Genomic DNA, 18,927 nt, shown 5'->3' with positions numbered 1-18,927 from the left:
CAGAACCCTGTTATACTTACCAGAACCCTTGTTATACTTACCAGAACCATGTTATACTGGCCAGAACCTTGTTATACTTGCCAGAACCTTGTTATACTTACCAGAACCCTGTTATACTTGCCAGAACCTTGTTATACTTGCCAGAACCCTGTTATATTGCCAGAACCTTGTTATTCTTACAGAACCTTGTTATACTTCCCAGAACCTGTTATACTTGCCAGAACCTTTTATACTTACCAGAACCCTTGTTATACTTACCAGAACCCTGTTATACTTACCAGAACCTGTTATACTTACAGAACCCTGTTTTACTTACCAGAACCCTTGTTATACTTACCAGAACCCTGTTATACTTACCAGAACCCTGTTATACTTACCAGAACCTTGTTATACTTGCCAGAACCTTGTTATACTTACCAGAACCCTGTTATACTCACCAGAACCCTGTTATACTTACCAGAACCCTGTTATTCTTGCCAGAACCTTGTTATACGTACCAGAACCCTGTTATACTAACCAGAACCTTGTTATACTCACCAGAACCCTGTTATACTCACCAGAACCCTGTTATACCTACCAGAACCCTGTTATACTTACCATAAACCTTGTTATACTTACCAGAACCCAGTTATACTAACCAGAACCCTGATATACTTACCAGAACCCTATTATACATGCCAGAACCTTGTTATACTTACCAGAACCCTGTTATACTTACCAGAACCTTGTTATACTTGCCAGAACCTTGTTATACTTGCCAGAACCTTGTTATACTTACCAGAACCTTGTTATACTTGCCAGAACCGTGTTGTACTTGCCAGAACCGTGTTGTACTTGCCAGAACCGTGTTGTACTTGCCAGAACCTTTTGTACTTACCAGAACCCTGTTATTCTTACCAGAACCTTGTTATACTTGCCAGAACCTTGGTATACTTACCAGAACATTGTTATACTTGCCAGAACCTTGTTATTCTTACCAGAACCTTTTAATACTTACCATAACCCTTGTTATTCTTACCAGAACCCTGTTATACTCACCAGCACCTTGTTATACTTACCAGAACCCTTGTTATACTTGCCAGAACCTTGTTATACTTGCCAGAACCTTGTTATACTCACCAGAACCCTGTTATACTCACCAGGACCCTGTTATACTTACCAGAACCCTGTTATACTCACCAGAACCCTTGTTATACTTACCAGAACCCGTGCTATACTTGCCATAACCTTGTTATACTTACCAGAACCTTGTTATACTTACCAGAACATTTTAATACTTACCATAACCCTTGTTATTCTTACCAGAACCTTGTTATACTTGCTAGAACATTGTTATACTTGCCAGAACCGTGTTGTACTTGCCAGCACCTTTTATACTTACCAGAACCCTTGTTATACTTACCAGATCCTTGTTATTCTTACCAGAACCTTGTTATACTTGCCAGAACCTTGTTATACTCACCAGAAACCTGTTATACTCACCAGGACCCTGTTATACTTACCAGAACCCTGTTATACTCACCAGAACCCTTGTTATACTTACCAGAACCCTTGTTATACTTACCAGAACCCTTGTTATACTTACCAGAACCTTGTTATACTTGCCAGAACATTGTTATACTAACCAGAAACCTTGCTATACTAACCAGAAACCTTGCTATACTAACCAGAACACTGTTATACTTACCAGAACACTGTTATACTTACCAGAACACTGTTATACTTACCAGAACCCTGTTATACTTACCAGAACATTGTTATACTAACCAGAACCTTGTTATACTTACCAGAACCCTGTTATACTCACTAGAACCTTGTTATACTGGCCAGAACCGTGTTATACTTGCCAGAAACCTTGTTATACTTGCCAGAACATTGTTATACTTACCAGAAACCTTGTTATACTTACCAGAACCCTGTTATACTCACCAGAACCCTGTTATACTTGCCAGAACCTTGTTATACTTGCCAGAACATTGTTATACTTACCAGAAACCTTGTTATACTTACCAGAACCCTGTTATACTCACCAGAACCCTGTTATACTTGACAGAACCTTGTTATACTTACCAGAACCCGTGCTATACTTGCCATAACCTTGTTATACTTACCAGAACCTTGTTATACTTACCAGAACATTTTAATACTTACCATAACCCTTGTTATTCTTACCAGAACCTTGTTATACTTGCTAGAACATTGTTATACTTGCCAGAACCGTGCTGTACTTGCCATAACCTTTTATACTTACCAGAACCCTTGTTATACTTACCAGATCCCTGTTATTCTTTCCAGAACCTTGTTATACTTGCCAGAAACTTGTTATACTTACCAGAACATTGTTATACTTACCAGAACCCTGTTATACTCACCAGAACCCTGTTATACTTGCCAGCATCTTGTTATACTTGCCAGAACCCTGTTATACTTGCCAGAACCTTGTTATACTTACCAGAAACCTTGTTATACTTACCAGAAACCTTGTTATACTTACCAGAACCCTGTTATACTCACCAGAACACTGTTATACTTGCCAGAACCTTGTTATACTTGCCAGAATCTTGTTATACTTACCAGAACCCTTGTTTTACTTGCTAGAACCGTGTTATACTTGCTAGAACCTTGTTATAATAATATAATAATAATAATATATGCCATTTAGCAGACGCTTTTATCCAAAGCGACTTACAGTCATGTGTGCATACATACTTTCCAGAACCGTGTTATACTTACCAGAACCCTGTTATACTTACCAGAACCTTGTTATACTTACCAGAACCTTGTTATACTTGCCAGAACCTTGTTATACTTGCCAGAACCTTGTTATACTCACCAGAACCCTGTTATACTCACCAGGACCCTGTTATAATTACCAGAACCCTGTTATACTTACCAGAAGCCTGTTATTCTTGCCAGAACCTTGTTATACGTACCAGAACCCTGTTATACTAACCAGAACCTTGTTATACTCACCAGAACCCTGTTATACTCACCAGAACCCTGTTATACTTGCCAGAACCTTGTTATACTTACCAGAAACCTTGCTATACTAACCAGAACACTGTTATACTTACCAGAACCCTGTTATACTTACCAGAACATTGTTATACTAACCAGAACGTTGTTGTACTTTACAGAACATTTGAATATTTACCAGAACCCTGTTATACTCACCAGAACCCTGTTATACTAACCAGAACCTTGTTATACTTACCAGAAACCTTGCTATACTAACCAGAACACTGGTATACTTACCAAAACCCTTGTTATACTTACCAGAACCCTGTTATACTTACCAGAACCCTGTTATACTTACCAAAGTATTGGAGTACAGTTACCTAAATTAGCTAACTACAGTCTGACCGGGAGAATTAGCCTGGGCCAGACTGCCCTGAAGATTTGTAGCTAACTAGCTAGCTGATACCTTCCAGTTGAATTTGCTCATTTTCTCTCTCCCGCGTTTAGCAGTTGGCTAAGTGGCTAATAGCTGCTTAGCTAGCTAATTACGAGATTGACGTTAAAAATATGGTTATTACAAGTGTGGGTGTGTCAAAAAAGGTAGCTAGCTATCACGGTTAGCCATTAGCAAGCTAATTTTTAGCCAAAACATTTAGCAAACTATTATGCAGAATGTGCCCGTTTTGAAATTCTTTTTTTCTCTAAAGTCTAGGTTGAAGATGGCAAGCCCCAACCTATTTTAATGTAAAGCTAAATACGAATTTGAAATAAATTGTTGTGAGCCAATGACTTTAATGACTTTATATTGAATGCAATTTGAAATGACCATTCTAGGATATGTTGTGTGGGCTGTAAAGAAGTGCTTGTTTCTCTGTTGTTGATTAAGTATACTTATTACATTATGTTGGCTTTGGGGGTTATAGTTCACCTAATCCCACCCACCTATAGTTCACCAGGGGCTTCTGATCCCTGTAATCCCACCCATCTGTAGTTCACCAGGGGCTTCTGATCCCTGTAATCCCACCCATCTGTAGTTCACCAGGGGCTTCTGCTCCCTGTAATCCCACCCATCTGTAGTTCACCAGGGGCTTCTGATCCCCAGTACTTCCCTGTAATCCCACCCACCTATAGTTCACCAGGGGCTTCTGATCCCCAGTACTTCCCTGTAATCCCACCCACCTATAGTTCACCAGGGGCTTCTGATCCCTGTAATCCCACCCACCTATAGTTCACCAGGGGCTTCTGATCCCTGTAATCCCACCCACCTATAGTTCACCAGGGGCTTCTGATCCCCAGTACTTCCCTGTAATCCCACCCATCTATAGTTCACCAGGGGCTTCTGATCCCCAGTACTTCCCTGTAATCCCACCCATCTATAGTTCACCAGGGGCTTCTGATCCCCAGTACTTCCCTGTAATCCCACCCATCTGTAGTTCACCAGGGGCTTCTGATCCCCAGTACTTCCCTGTAATCCCACCCATCTATAGTTCACCAGGGGCTTCTGATCCCCAGTACTTCCCTGTAATCCCACCCATCTATAGTTCACCAGGGGCTTCTGATCCCTGTAATCCCACCCATCTATAGTTCACCAGGGGCTTCTGATCCCCAGTACTTCCCTGTAATCCCACCCATCTGTAGTTCACCAGGGGCTTCTGATCCCCAGTACTTCCCTGTAATCCCACCCATCTGTAGTTCACCAGGGGCTTCTGATCCCCAGTACTTCCCTGTAATCCCACCCATCTATAGTTCACCAGGGGCTTCTGATCCCCAGTACTTCCCTGTAATCCCACCCATCTATAGTTCACCAGGGGCTTCTGATCCCCAGTACTTCCCTGTAATCCCACCCATCTATAGTTCACCAGGGGCTTCTGATCCCTGTAATCCCACCCATCTATAGTTCACCAGGGGCTTCTGATCCCCAGTACTTCCCTGTAATCCCACCCATCTATAGTTCACCAGGGGCTTCTGATCCCCAGTACTTCCCTGTAATCCCACCCACCTATAGTTCACCAGGGGCTTCTGATCCCCAGTACTTCCCTGTAATCCCACCCATCTATAGTTCACCAGGGGCTTCTGATCCCCAGTACTTCCCTGTAATCCCACCCATCTATAGTTCACCAGGGGCTTCTGATCCCTGTAATCCCACCCATCTATAGTTCACCAGGGGCTTCTGATCCCTGTAATCCCACCCATCTATAGTTCACCAGGGGCTTCTGATCCCCAGTACTTCCCTGTAATCCCACCCATCTATAGTTCACCAGGGGCTTCTGATCCCCAGTACTTCCCTGTAATCCCACCCATCTATAGTTCACCAGGGGCTTCTGATCCCCAGTACTTCCCTGTAATCCCACCCACCTATAGTTCACCAGGGGCTTCTGATCCCTGTAATCCCACCCATCTATAGTTCACCAGGGGCTTCTGATCCCCAGTACTTCCCTGTAATCCCACCCATCTGTAGTTCACCAGGGGCTTCTGATCCCCAGTACTTCCCTGTAATCCCACCCACCTATAGTTCACCAGGGGCTTCTGATCCCCAGTACTTCCCTGTAATCCCACCCACCTATAGTTCACCAGGGGCTTCTGATCCCCAGTACTTCCCTGTAATCCCACCCATCTATAGTTCACCAGGGGCTTCTGATCCCCAGTACTTCCCTGTAATCCCACCCATCTATAGTTCACCAGGGGCTTCTGATCCCTGTAATCCCACCCATCTATAGTTCACCAGGGGCTTCTGATCCCTGTAATCCCACCCATCTATAGTTCACCAGGGGCTTCTGATCCCCAGTACTTCCCTGTAATCCCACCCATCTATAGTTCACCAGGGGCTTCTGATCCCCAGTACTTCCCTGTAATCCCACCCACCTATAGTTCACCAGGGGCTTCTGATCCCTGTAATCCCACCCATCTATAGTTCACCAGGGGCTTCTGATCCCCAGTACTTCCCTGTAATCCCACCCATCTGTAGTTCACCAGGGGCTTCTGATCCCCAGTACTTCCCTGTAATCCCACCCATCTGTAGTTCACCAGGGGCTTCTGATCCCCAGTACTTCCCTGTAATCCCACCCATCTGTAGTTCACCAGGGGCTTCTGATCCCCAGTACTTCCCTGTAATCCCACCCATCTGTAGTTCACCAGGGGCTTCTGATCCCCAGTACTTCCCTGTAATCCCACCCATCTATAGTTCACCAGGGGCTTCTGATCCCCAGTACTTCCCTGTAATCCCACCCATCTGTAGTTCACCAGGGGCTTCTGATCCCCAGTACTTCCCTGTAATCCCACCCATCTATAGTTCACCAGGGGCTTCTGATCCCCAGTACTTCCCTGTAATCCCACCCATCTATAGTTCACCAGGGGCTTCTGATCCCCAGTACTTCCCTGTAATCCCACCCATCTATAGTTCACCAGGGGCTTCTGATCCCCAGTACTTCCCTGTAATCCCACCCATCTGTAGTTCACCAGGGGCTTCTGATCCCCAGTACTTCCCTGTAATCCCACCCATCTGTAGTTCACCAGGGGCTTCTGATCCCCAGTACTTCCCTGTAATCCCACCCACCTATAGTTCACCAGGGCTTCTGATCCCTGTAATCCCACCCATCTATAGTTCACCAGGGGCTTCTGATCCCCAGTACTTCCCTGTAATCCCACCCATCTGTAGTTCACCAGGGGCTTCTGATCCCCAGTACTTCCTGTAATCCCACCCACCTATAGTTCACCAGGGGCTTCTGATCCCCAGTACTTCCCTGTAATCCCACCCATCTATAGTTCACCAGGGGCTTCTGATCCCCAGTACTTCCCTGTAATCCCACCCATCTATAGTTCACCAGGGGCTTCTGATCCCTGTAATCCCACCCATCTATAGTTCACCAGGGGCTTCTGATCCCTGTAATCCCACCATCTATAGTTCACCAGGGGCTTCTGATCCCCAGTACTTCCCTGTAATCCCACCCATCTATAGTTCACCAGGGGCTTCTGATCCCCAGTACTTCCCTGTAATCCCACCCATCTATAGTTCACCAGGGGGCTTCTGATCCCCAGTACTTCCCTGTAATCCCACCCACCTATAGTTCACCAGGGGCTTCTGATCCCTGTAATCCCACCCATCTATAGTTCACCAGGGGCTTCTGATCCCCAGTACTTCCCTGTAATCCCACCCATCTGTAGTTCACCAGGGGCTTCTGATCCCCAGTACTTCCCTGTAATCCCACCCATCTGTAGTTCACCAGGGCTTCTGATCCCCAGTACTTCCCTGTAATCCCACCCATCTGTAGTTCACCAGGGGCTTCTGATCCCCAGTACTTCCTGTAATCCCACCCATCTGTAGTTCACCAGGGGCTTCTGATCCCCAGTACTTCCCTGTAATCCCACCCATCTATAGTTCACCAGGGGCTTCTGATCCCCAGTACTTCCCTGTAATCCCACCCATCTGTAGTTCACCAGGGGCTTCTGATCCCCAGTACTTCCCTGTAATCCCACCCATCTATAGTTCACCAGGGGCTTCTGATCCCCAGTACTTCCCTGTAATCCCACCCATCTATAGTTCACCAGGGGCTTCTGATCCCCAGTACTTCCCTGTAATCCCACCCATCTATAGTTCACCAGGGGCTTCTGCTCCCTGTAATCCCACCCATCTATAGTTCACCAGGGGCTTCTGCTCCCTGTAATCCCACCCATCTATAGTTCACCAGGGGCTTCTGATCCCCAGTACTTCCCTGTAATCCCACCCACCTATAGTTCACCAGGGGCTTCTGATCCCCAGTACTTCCCTGTAATCCCACCCACCTATAGTTCACCAGGGGCTTCTGATCCCCAGTACTTCCCTGTAATCCCACCCATCTATAGTTCACCAGGGGCTTCTGATCCCTGTAATCCCACCCATCTGTAGTTCACCAGGGGCTTCTGATCCCCAGTACTTCCCTGTAATCCCACCCACCTATAGTTCACCAGGGGCTTCTGATCCCCAGTACTTCCCTGTAATCCCACCCATCTGTAGTTCACCAGGGGCTTCTGCTCCCTGTAATCCCACCCACCTATAGTTCACCAGGGGCTTCTGATCCCCAGAACTTCCCTGTAATCCCACCCACCTATAGTTCACCAGGGGCTTCTGATCCCCAGTACTTCCCTGTAATCCCACCCACCTATAGTTCACCAGGGGCTTCTGATCCCCAGTACTTCCCTGTAATCCCACCCATCTATAGTTCACCAGGGGCTTCTGATCCCTGTAATCCCACCCATCTGTAGTTCACCAGGGGCTTCTGATCCCCAGTACTTCCCTGTAATCCCACCCACCTATAGTTCACCAGGGGCTTCTGATCCCCAGTACTTCCCTGTAATCCCACCCATCTGTAGTTCACCAGGGGCTTCTGATCCCCAGTACTTCCCTGTAATCCCACCCATCTATAGTTCACCAGGGGCTTCTGATCCCTGTAATCCCACCCATCTATAGTTCACCAGGGGCTTCTGCTCCCTGTAATCCCACCCATCTGTAGTTCACCAGGGGCTTCTGATCCCTGTAATCCCACCCATCTATAGTTCACCAGGGGCTTCTGATCCCTGTAATCCCACCCATCTATAGTTCACCAGGGGCTTCTGCTCCCTGTAATCCCACCCATCTATAGTTCACCAGGGGCTTCTGATCCCTGTAATCCCACCCATCTGTAGTTCACCAGGGGCTTCTCATCCTGTTTCCCTGTAATCCCACCCATCTGTAGTTCACCAGAGGCTTCTGATCCCTGTAATCCCACCCATCTGTAGTTCACCAGGGGCTTCTGATCCCTGTAATCCCACCCATCTGTTGTTCACCAGGGGCTTCTGCTCCCTGTAATCCCACCCATCTGTAGTTCACCAGGGGCTTCTGATCCCTGTAATCCCACCCATCTGTAGTTCACCAGGGGCTTCTGATCCCTGTAATCCCACCCATCTATAGTTCACCAGGGGCTTCTGCTCCCTGTAATCCCACCCATCTATAGTTCACCAGGGGCTTCTGATCCCTGTAATCCCACCCATCTGTAGTTCACTAGGGGCTTCTCATCCTGTTTCCCTGTAATCCCACCCATCTGCAGTTCACCAGGGGCTTCTCATCCCTGTAATCCCACCCATCTGTAGTTCACCAGGGGCTTCTGATCCCTGTAATCCCACCCATCTGTAGTTCACCAGGGGCTTCTCATCCTGTTTCCCTGTAATCCCACCCATCTGTAGTTCACCAGGGGCTTCTGATCCCTGTAATCCCACCCATCTGTAGTTCACCAGGGGCTTCTGATCCCTGTAATCCCACCCATCTGTAGTTCATCGTATGTGTGCTCAGGGCCTCACTATCCATAAAGCCAGAGTCTTCGAGGATAAGATCTGTTTTATTAACCCCTACTCTAAGATGCTTTATGGGTCTGGGCCTTGATCTCTGGAGTCTGGCCTGAATCCCCCTGATTCACAAGCTGTCTCTGCTACTCTAAAGTGTCTAGTTAAAAGAGTAGTTCACTATTTTACAACTTGATGTGGTTCCTCAACCTGAAATGTAGTCTATGGGGCTAAGAGAAACTGAACCACAGATTTTGTTTTCTATAAACAGACATTAACCTTCAGGTAACTTTAGCCACTGCTTAATGAAAGCATAAATGGATGTGATGGGGGAATTTTTTGTTGTTGTCTAAATCACCAGAAATCAACTCTATATTTGGTTCGATCTTTATGTCAAGGTGATTTTGTCCATTTTTAAAACATGCCTCATCACATCTATGTTTTTAGCTAGCGGTGGCTAAATTTAGCTTAAGGTTAATGGCTGGCCAATCAGCAGTTGCTATGTCTATTTTTGGACTTAGTAACTATGAACCCATTTGATTCCCAAATGGAATCTGTTATGGATTTATTTCATTTTTATTTTCTATTTTCTGCAGAAAGCTTCTTCTTTTCTTTTGTGACTCTTTATTTTTTAAATTTATTTATTTAACGAGGCAAGTCAGTTAAGAACAAATTCTTATTTTCAATTTGTACCTCGTCACCTTGGGGATTTGAACTTGCAACCTTTCGGCTGCCAGTCCAACGCTCTAACCACTAGGCTACGCTGACTCCAGTGTAGTAACTTTATTTCATACAATTTGGGAACATGGTTTCATGTAAATAAATGCTTAATCCTGTGTATTAGATCACAATGAATCTACGCTTAATCCAAACAAAGTGTTAGAGTTGACTCATTTGCTTTTTCGTGCCCAATGCAATTATACTTTGCAGTCAACAACATAAAAATAAATAAAAATCTGAGGCTCCTTCTACGCTGTCTAAGTAGCATCCTGTCCTGACTAGCTGTCTACCAGTCCTCTGAGGTAGTAGGGAGGAACCCATAGCATCCTGTCCTGACTAGCTGTCTACCAGTCCTCTGAGGTAGTAGGGAGGAACCCATAGCATCCTGTCCTGACTAGCTGTCTACCAGTCCTCTGAGGTAGTAGGGAGGAACCCATAGCATCCTGTCCTGACTAGCTGTCTACCAGTCCTCTGAGGTAGTAGGGAGGAACCCATAGCATCCTGTCCTGACTAGCTGTCTACCAGTCCTCTGAGGTAGTAGGGAGGAACCCATAGCATCCTGTCCTGACTAGCTGTCTACCAGTCCTCTGAGGTAGTAGGGAGGAACCCATAGCATCCTGTCCTGACTAGCTGTCTACCAGTCCTCTGAGGTAGTAGGGAGGAACCCATAGCATCCTGTCCTGACTGTTTACCACTGAGGAATGCAGAGCCATTGAAGAGGATCAACAGCCTGATCAACTCTATTTGAAGGAAATGTTTCGTGCTGCATGAGGCAAATGGTCACATCAAGTCCCGGCCAAGGATATTCAGAGACCACTCCTGCGTTGTCTTGGCTTTGCGGTTAGTGTCGTTGTCCTGTTGGAAAGGTGAACTTTCACCACAGTCTGAGGTCCTGAGTGCTCTGGAGCAGGTTTTCCTCAGGCGTCTCTCTCTGTATTTTACTCTGTTCGTCTTTCCCTCGATCCGGACTAGTCTCCCAGTCCCTGTCACTAAAAAACGTCCCCACAGCTTGATGCTGCACCACCACCATGCTTCACCGTAGGGATGGTGCCAGGTTTTCTCCAGACGTGATGCTGCCACCACCATGCTTCACCGTAGGGATGGTGCCAGGTTTTCTCCAGACGTGATGCTGCCACCACCATGCTTCACCGTAGGGATGGTGCCAGGTTTTCTCCAGACGTGATGCTGCCACCACCATGCTTCACCGTAGGGATGGTGCCAGGTTTTCTCCAGACGTGATGCTGCCACCACCACCATGCTTCACCGTAGGGATGGTGCCAGGTTTTCTCCAGACGTGATGCTGCCACCACCATGCTTCACCGTAGGGATGGTGCCAGGCTTCCTCCAGACGTGACGCTTGGCTTTCAGGTCCAAAGAGTTCAATCTTGGTTTCATCAGACCAGAGAGTCTTGTTTCTCATGGTCTGAGAGTCCTTTAGGTGCCTTTTGGTAAACTCCAAGCGGGCTGTCATGTGCCTTTTTACTGAGGAGTGGCTTCCGTCTGGCAACTCTACCATAAAGGCCTGATTGGTGGAGTGCTGCAGAGATGGTTGTCCTTCTGGAAGGTTCTCCCATCTCCACAGAGGAACTCAGGAGCTCTGTCAGAGTGACCATCGGGTTCTTGGTGACCTCTAGGGTTGCAAAGGGTCAAAAAAATGTCCTGGATTTTCATAGGAAGTTAAACCCTGGAATTGGGATTTATTTAATCAAAAAAGTTAGCTTATAACAGTTAACCTTTTTTGGTCAAACTATCCCTAATTCAATGGAATCACACTCTTCCATCACATGTCCAGCTGATTCTCAACATCTTGCACACTAATGAGATGCTATTGAGCCCACACTAGTACACTGTCTGAGCCAAGGACTACATGCTTTCTGGTAAGTTTTGATTACAATACTGGGTGGGGGTGAATATATTATGACATACATTTTTTTTTTTTTTGTTAACTAGTAAATAGTAGCCTACAGCAAAGTGTGTTTAAATCATTTCTAACTTGTTAACAATTTCTGTTAGTTAGCAAAAAAAAATACCAGGTGGGGTTTTTAGCTTGCTTGAGCTTCAACCCTCACAGTGCATTCTTCCATAACATGTACAGCTGATTCTTAACATCTTGCTAGCTGAGGAGTGTGAGACAGACGGTACAACAGACACACCGGTCTCTACATTGCAGATGAGCTGAATGACCTTGGACCACAGAAGGTATTTGCACTGGTAACAGACAATGCTGTGAACACGAAGGCTGCCTGGTTTAAAGTGGGAGGAGTCCTACCCTCACATCACACCCATTGGCTGTGCTGCTAATACATTGAATCTGCTCCTCAAGGACACCATGGCACTGAAAACAATGGATAGAATCTACAAGAGAGCCAAGGGAATGGTTAGGTAGGTGAAGGGTCATCAAGTTATAGCAGCAATCACCATTCAAAGTGAGAAGAATAAGAGCACCACATTGAAGCTGCCCAGCAACATCCGTTGGGGTGATGATGTCATTGTGTTTGACAGTCTCCAGGAGGGGAAGGAGTCTCTCCAAGAAATTACCATATCACAGTCTGCCGATATGGACAGCCCCATCAAGAGGATCCTCCAGGATGATGTATTTTGGGAGAGAGTGGTAAGCAGCCTGAAACCTATAGCAGTAGCCATTGCACAGATTGTGGGAGACAATGTCATCCTGTCTGATGTTTAGACTCTGCTTACAGATGTAAGATGTAAGTAATCCGTACTGCCCTGCCCACCTCACTGTTTCTCCAAGCAGAGGAAACTGCAGTTCTGAAATCCTTCAAAAAGCGAAGACTTCTGCCTGAAGCCCAAGTATGCTGGCAAGATAACGGATGAATAACATTTAAAAAAGAGCATCCTGTCTGGTGCAGAGATCAACAAGGCCCACGGTGTCATCACTACCGTGTCTCGGTGAAGCGTCATCATGTCCAGGGAGAAGACATGGAAGTCTGAGAGGAAGACAACCAAAGCTTTAGTTTCTAAACTTCTCCTCAGAGGTAACTCTGGGTCTTCCATTCCTGTGGCGGTCCTCATGAGAGCCAGTTAACTCTAGTGAACTTATCCTCTGCAGCAGAGGTAACTCTGGGTCTTCCATTCCTGTGACGGTCCTCATGAGAGACAGTTTCATCATAGTGCTTGATGGTTTTTGCGACTGCACTTGAAGGAACTTTCAAATCTCTTGAAACGTTACGTATTGACTGACCTTCATGTCTTAAAGTAATGATGGACTGTCGTTTCTCTTTGCTAATTTGAGCTGTTCTTGACATAATATGGACTTGGTATTTTACCAAATCGGGATATCTTCTGTATACCACCCCTACCTTGTCACAACACAACTGATTGGCTCAAATGCAATAAGAAGGAAAGAAATTCCACAAATCCTAACAAGACGCATGTTAATTGAAATGCATTCCAGGTGACTACCTCATGAAGCTGGTTGAGAGAATGCCAAGAATATGGAAAGCTGTCATCAAGGCATAATGTGGCTACTTTGAAGAATATAAATTATATTTTGATTTAACACTTTTATTTGTTGTTGGGTTACTACATGATTCCATATGTGTTATTTCATAGTTTTGATGTCTTCACTATTATTCTACAATGTAGAAAATAGTAAAAATAAAGAAATCCTTGAATGAGTAGGTGTCAACTTTTGATTGGTACTGTGTGTATATGGATGGATGGGAATGATGTAGACTATACGAATAGAATATGTAACCGACTGGTTCGGTTTTATGTAGCAAAATTTGAAGTTGTGTGTTTTTTTTTTTTTTTTACATTGGATAAAAGTAGAGAAAATGTTATATCATACACTACAGTTGAGGAACAATGGGGAAAGTACTTCTGCTTAGTAAGTTGTTAAATGTTAAAATGTTATATCATACACTACAGTTGAGGAACAATGGGGAAAGTACTTCTGCTTAGTAAGTTGATGAACTTGTAACCTTGCTTTTGAGAAAATGGCCCTTGGAATGTTTTGGTACCTACTGCTGGAGAACTCTTCTTTGTCTTCGCCCATTCAGCATCGTTCACTCTTAAGATTTAGCCACGTGTGAGGCCGTGTACTAAACAACTCTGAAATCGGAGTAGATAGCCAGAGTGAATTTACCAGCTACGTCTATCGGCAGTGACATCATGAACATTCTATTTAAATAGTTATTTGCATTGTGGAGTCTTTTTGTTTAGACATGTAGCTATGCTAGCTAAACATTGAACCATCATCTCAACTCATAATGTTTCTACCCTGCATGAATCTGCAGGTAGCTAACCAACCGGGTTCAATGTTAGCTAGCTAACCTTAGGCTATAACTAGCAATGCAAATTGCTCTCAGATACGAATAATTTTCCTACACAGATCGTACACGGAACGTTAGCAAGCCAGCCGGCTAACTTTAGCTAGCTAGCTAACAGTACACTTTAACTTGAAATGAAAACGACTTTCTGACTAAAATTAGAAACGTGTAATTTCTGAAAATGTAGCTAGCTAGACTCTCATCCTTGTATACTTGGATGGACGCTTCTCCCTCTGTCAGGTTGCCACGGTTGCCCTTAAGTTTGAAGATGTAATCCGGAGGTTTTACACAACAGCCTTCTGTGTGTTCGCTTTTCGACTCTGTCTGCATATTTGCAATCAAACGCCAGAACCTTCTCCATCTCCTTAGCAATCATACTCAAGTCCCAGAAGGAATTTCTCTCCCAGAAGGCATTTCTGTCCCAGAAGGCATTTCATATGGCTCTCCTGTGACACACAACAGTTTTTCTGAAATGAGTCACATATCTATGAAGAATACGTGTATATAATAGTATATGTACAGCAATAGTTATATGGGATGAACCATGACTAGAATACAGTATATACATATGAAATGGACAGTAGTAGTTATATAGGACAGGCCTTGACTAGAATACAGTATATACATATGAAGTGGACAGTAGTAGTTATATAGGACAGGCCTTGACTAGAATACAGTATATACATATGAAGTGGACAGTAGTAGTTATATAGGACAGGCCTTGACTAGAATACAGTATATACATATGAAGTAGACAGTAGTAGTTATATAGGACAGGCCTTGACTAGAATACAGTATATACATATGAAGTAGACAGTAGTAGTTATATAGGACAGGCCTTGACTAGAATACAGTATATACATATGAAGTGGACAGTAGTAGTTATATAGGACAGGCCTTGACTAGAATACAGTATATACATATGAAGTGGACAGTAGTAGTTATATAGGACAGGCCTTGACTAGAATACAGTATATACATATGAAGTAGACAGTAGTAGTTATATAGGACAGGCCTTGACTAGAATACAGTATATACATATGAAGTGGACAGTAGTAGTTATATAGGACAGGCCTTGACTAGAATACAGTATATACATATGAAGTGGACAGTAGTAGTTATATAGGACAGGCCTTGACTAGAATACAGTATATACATATGAAGTAGACAGTAGTAGTTATATAGGACAGGCCTTGACTAGAATACAGTATATACATATGAAGTAGACAGTAGTAGTTATATAGGACAGGCCTTGACTAGAATACAGTATATACATATGAAGTAGACAGTAGTAGTTATATAGGACAGGCCTTGACTAGAATACAGTATATACATATGAAGTGGACAGTAGTAGTTATATAGGACAGGCCTTGACTAGAATACAGTATATACATATGAAGTAGACAGTAGTAGTTATATAGGACAGGCCTTGACTAGAATACAGTATATACATATGAAGTGGACAGTAGTAGTTAAATAGGACAGGCCTTGACTAGAATACAGTATATACATATGAAATGGACAGTAGTAGTTATATAGGACAGGCCTTGACTAGAATACAGTATATACATATGAAGTGGACAGTAGTAGTTAAATAGGACAGGCCTTGACTAGAATACAGTATATACATATGAAGTAGACAGTAGTAGTTATATTGGACAGGCCTTGACTAGAATACAGTATATACATATGAAGTAGACAGTAGTAGTTATATAGGACAGGCCTTGACTAGAATACAGTATATACATATGAAGTAGACAGTAGTAGTTATATAGGACAGGCCTTGACTAGAATACAGTATATACATATGAAGTGGACAGTAGTAGTTAAATAGGACAGGCCTTGACTAGAATACAGTATATACATATGAAGTAGACAGTAGTAGTTATATTGGACAGGCCTTGACTAGAATACAGTATATACATATGAAGTAGACAGTAGTAGTTATATAGGACAGGCCTTGACTAGAATACAGTATATACATATGAAGTAGACAGTAGTAGTTATATAGGACAGGCCTTGACTAGAATACAGTATATACATATGAAGTGGACAGTAGTAGTTATATAGGACAGGCCTTGACTAGAATACAGTATATACATATGAAGTGGGTGAAATATGATGTAAATTAATGTTAGTTCTTCTACCTGTGTATCCTATTATCCTCCATGTTTATAGTATACTGTGAAGTAATAATGCTGATTTTTAATTACATTTTTTTTGTCTTTCCTTCCTCCCAAAGCAAATGGTGATGAGCCTTCGTGTTTCAGAGCTACAAGTGTTACTAGGCTACGCAGGACGCAACAAACACGGCCGCAAACACCAACTGTTGACCAAAGCCCTGCACCTCCTTAAGGCCGGCTGCAGCCCCGCTGTCCAGATGAAGGTGAAGGAGCTGTACAGACGCCGCTTCCCCGCCAAGATGCTGTCTCCGGTGGATCTGGCCCTGCCCAGTGTCCACTCCACCTCCAGCCTGCCCGGAGGCCTCACCTCGCTGGGGTTCGACAGCCACGGATCCCCCTCGCCTGGCTCTCTGCTGGTGCCCAAACAGGAGCTGGGCCTTCACCCCGTACACCCTGACGTGAAGCTCCAGAGGCTGCCCTTCTACGACATGTTGGATGAGCTCATCAAACCCACCAGCCTGGGTAAGTGGTGCTTAGATTTACACACACTGTGTGTACAAAACATTTAAGAACACCTTCCTAATTTTGATTTGCACACTTTTTGCTCTCAGAACAGCTTCAATTCGTCAGGACTATGGGACTCTACAAGGTGTCGAAAGCGTTCCACAGGGATGCTGGCCCATGTTGACTCCAATGCTTCCACAGGGATGCTGGCCCATGTTGACTCCAATGCTTCCACAGGGATGCTGGCCCATGTTGACTCCAATGCTTCCACAGGGATGCTGGCCCATGTTGACTCCAATGCTTCCACAGGGATGCTGGCCCATGTTGACTCCAATGCTTCCACAGGGATGCTGGCCCATGTTGACTTTACAAGGTGTCGAAAGCATTCCACAGGGATGCTGGCCCCATGTTGACTCCAATGCTTCCACAGGGATGCTGGCCCATGTTGACTCTACAAGGTGCTGAAAGCGTTCCACCGGGATGCTGGCCCATGTTGACTCTACGAGGTGTTGAAAGCGTTCCACAGGGATGCTGGCCCATGTTGACTCTACAAGGTGTTGAAAGCCTTCCACAGGGATGCTGGTTCATGTTGACTCTGATGCTTCCCACAGGGATGCTGGTCCATGTTGACTCCAATCCTTCCACAGGGATGGTGGTCCATGTTGACTCTGATGCTTCCCACAGGGATGCTGGCCCCATGTTGACTCCAATGCTTCCCACAGGGATGCTGGTCCATGTTGACTCCAATCCTTCCACAGGGATGCTGGTCCATGTTGACTCCAATGCTTCCCACAGGGATGCTGGCCCCATGTTGACTCCAATCCTTCCACAGGGATGCCGGCCCCATGTTGACTCTACAAGGTGTTGAAAGCCTTCCACAGGGATGCTGGTTCATGTTGACTCTGGTGCTTCCCACAGGGATGCTGGTCCATGTTGACTCCAATCCTTCCACAGGGATGCTGGTCCATGTTGACTCCAATCCTTCCACAGGGATGCTGGTCCATGTTGACTCCAATCCTTCCACAGGGATGCTGGTCCATGTTGACTCCAATCCTTCCACAGGGATGCTGGTCCATGTTGACTCCAATCCTTCCACAGGGATGCTGGTCCATGTTGACTCCAATCCTTCCACAGGGATGCTGGTCCATGTTGACTCCAATCCTTCCACAGGGATGCTGGTCCATGTTGACTCCAATCCTTCCACAGGGATGCTGGTCCATGTTGACTCCAATCCTTCCACAGGGATGCTGGTCCATGTTGACTCTGATGCTTCCCACAGGGATGCTGGTCCATGTTGACTCCAATCCTTCCACAGGGATGCTGGTCCATGTTGACTCCAATCCTTCCACAGGGATGCTGGTCCATGTTGACTCTGGTGCTTCCCACAGGGATGCTGGTCCATGTTGACTCCAATCCTTCCACAGGGATGCTGGTCCATGTTGACTCCAATCCTTCCACAGGGATGCTGGTCCATGTTGACTCTGATGCTTCCCACAGGGATGCTGGCCCCATGTTGACTCCAATCCTTCCACAGGGATGCTGGTCCATGTTGACTCCAATCCTTCCACAGGGATGCTGGTCCATGTTGACTCCAATCCTTCCACAGGGATGCTGGTCCATGTTGACTCCGATGCTTCCCACAGGGATGCTGGCCCCATGTTGACTCCAATCCTTCCACAGGGATGCTGGTCCATGTTGACTCCAATCCTTCCACAGGGATGCTGGTCCATGTTGACTCTGGTGCTTCCCACAGGGATGCTGGTCCATGTTGACTCCAATCCTTCCACAGGGATGCTGGTCCATGTTGACTCCAATCCTTCCACAGGGATGCTGGTCCATGTTGACTCTGATGCTTCCCACAGGGATGCTGGCCCCATGTTGACTCCAATCCTTCCACAGGGATGCTGGTCCATGTTGACTCCAATCCTTCCACAGGGATGCTGGTCCATGTTGACTCCAATCCTTCCACAGGGATGCTGGTCCATGTTGACTCTGATGCTTCCCCACAGTTGTGTCAAGTTGACTGGATGTCCTTTTGG

At 45.4% G+C, this 18,927-nt stretch overlaps 1 pseudogene; it reads left to right on the top strand.

Annotated features, from left to right (window-relative positions):
- LOC127912183 (E3 SUMO-protein ligase PIAS1-like) overlaps nucleotides 1-18,927 on the top strand; it is an 89,432-nt pseudogene that overhangs the window by 25,148 nt on the left and 45,357 nt on the right.

The sequence above is a fragment of the Oncorhynchus keta genome, chromosome 26, assembly GCF_023373465.1.
Source record: "Oncorhynchus keta strain PuntledgeMale-10-30-2019 chromosome 26, Oket_V2, whole genome shotgun sequence".
NCBI classification, from domain to species: domain Eukaryota; kingdom Metazoa; phylum Chordata; class Actinopteri; order Salmoniformes; family Salmonidae; genus Oncorhynchus; species Oncorhynchus keta.
This window is presented reverse-complemented; position numbering and strand designations above follow the sequence as displayed.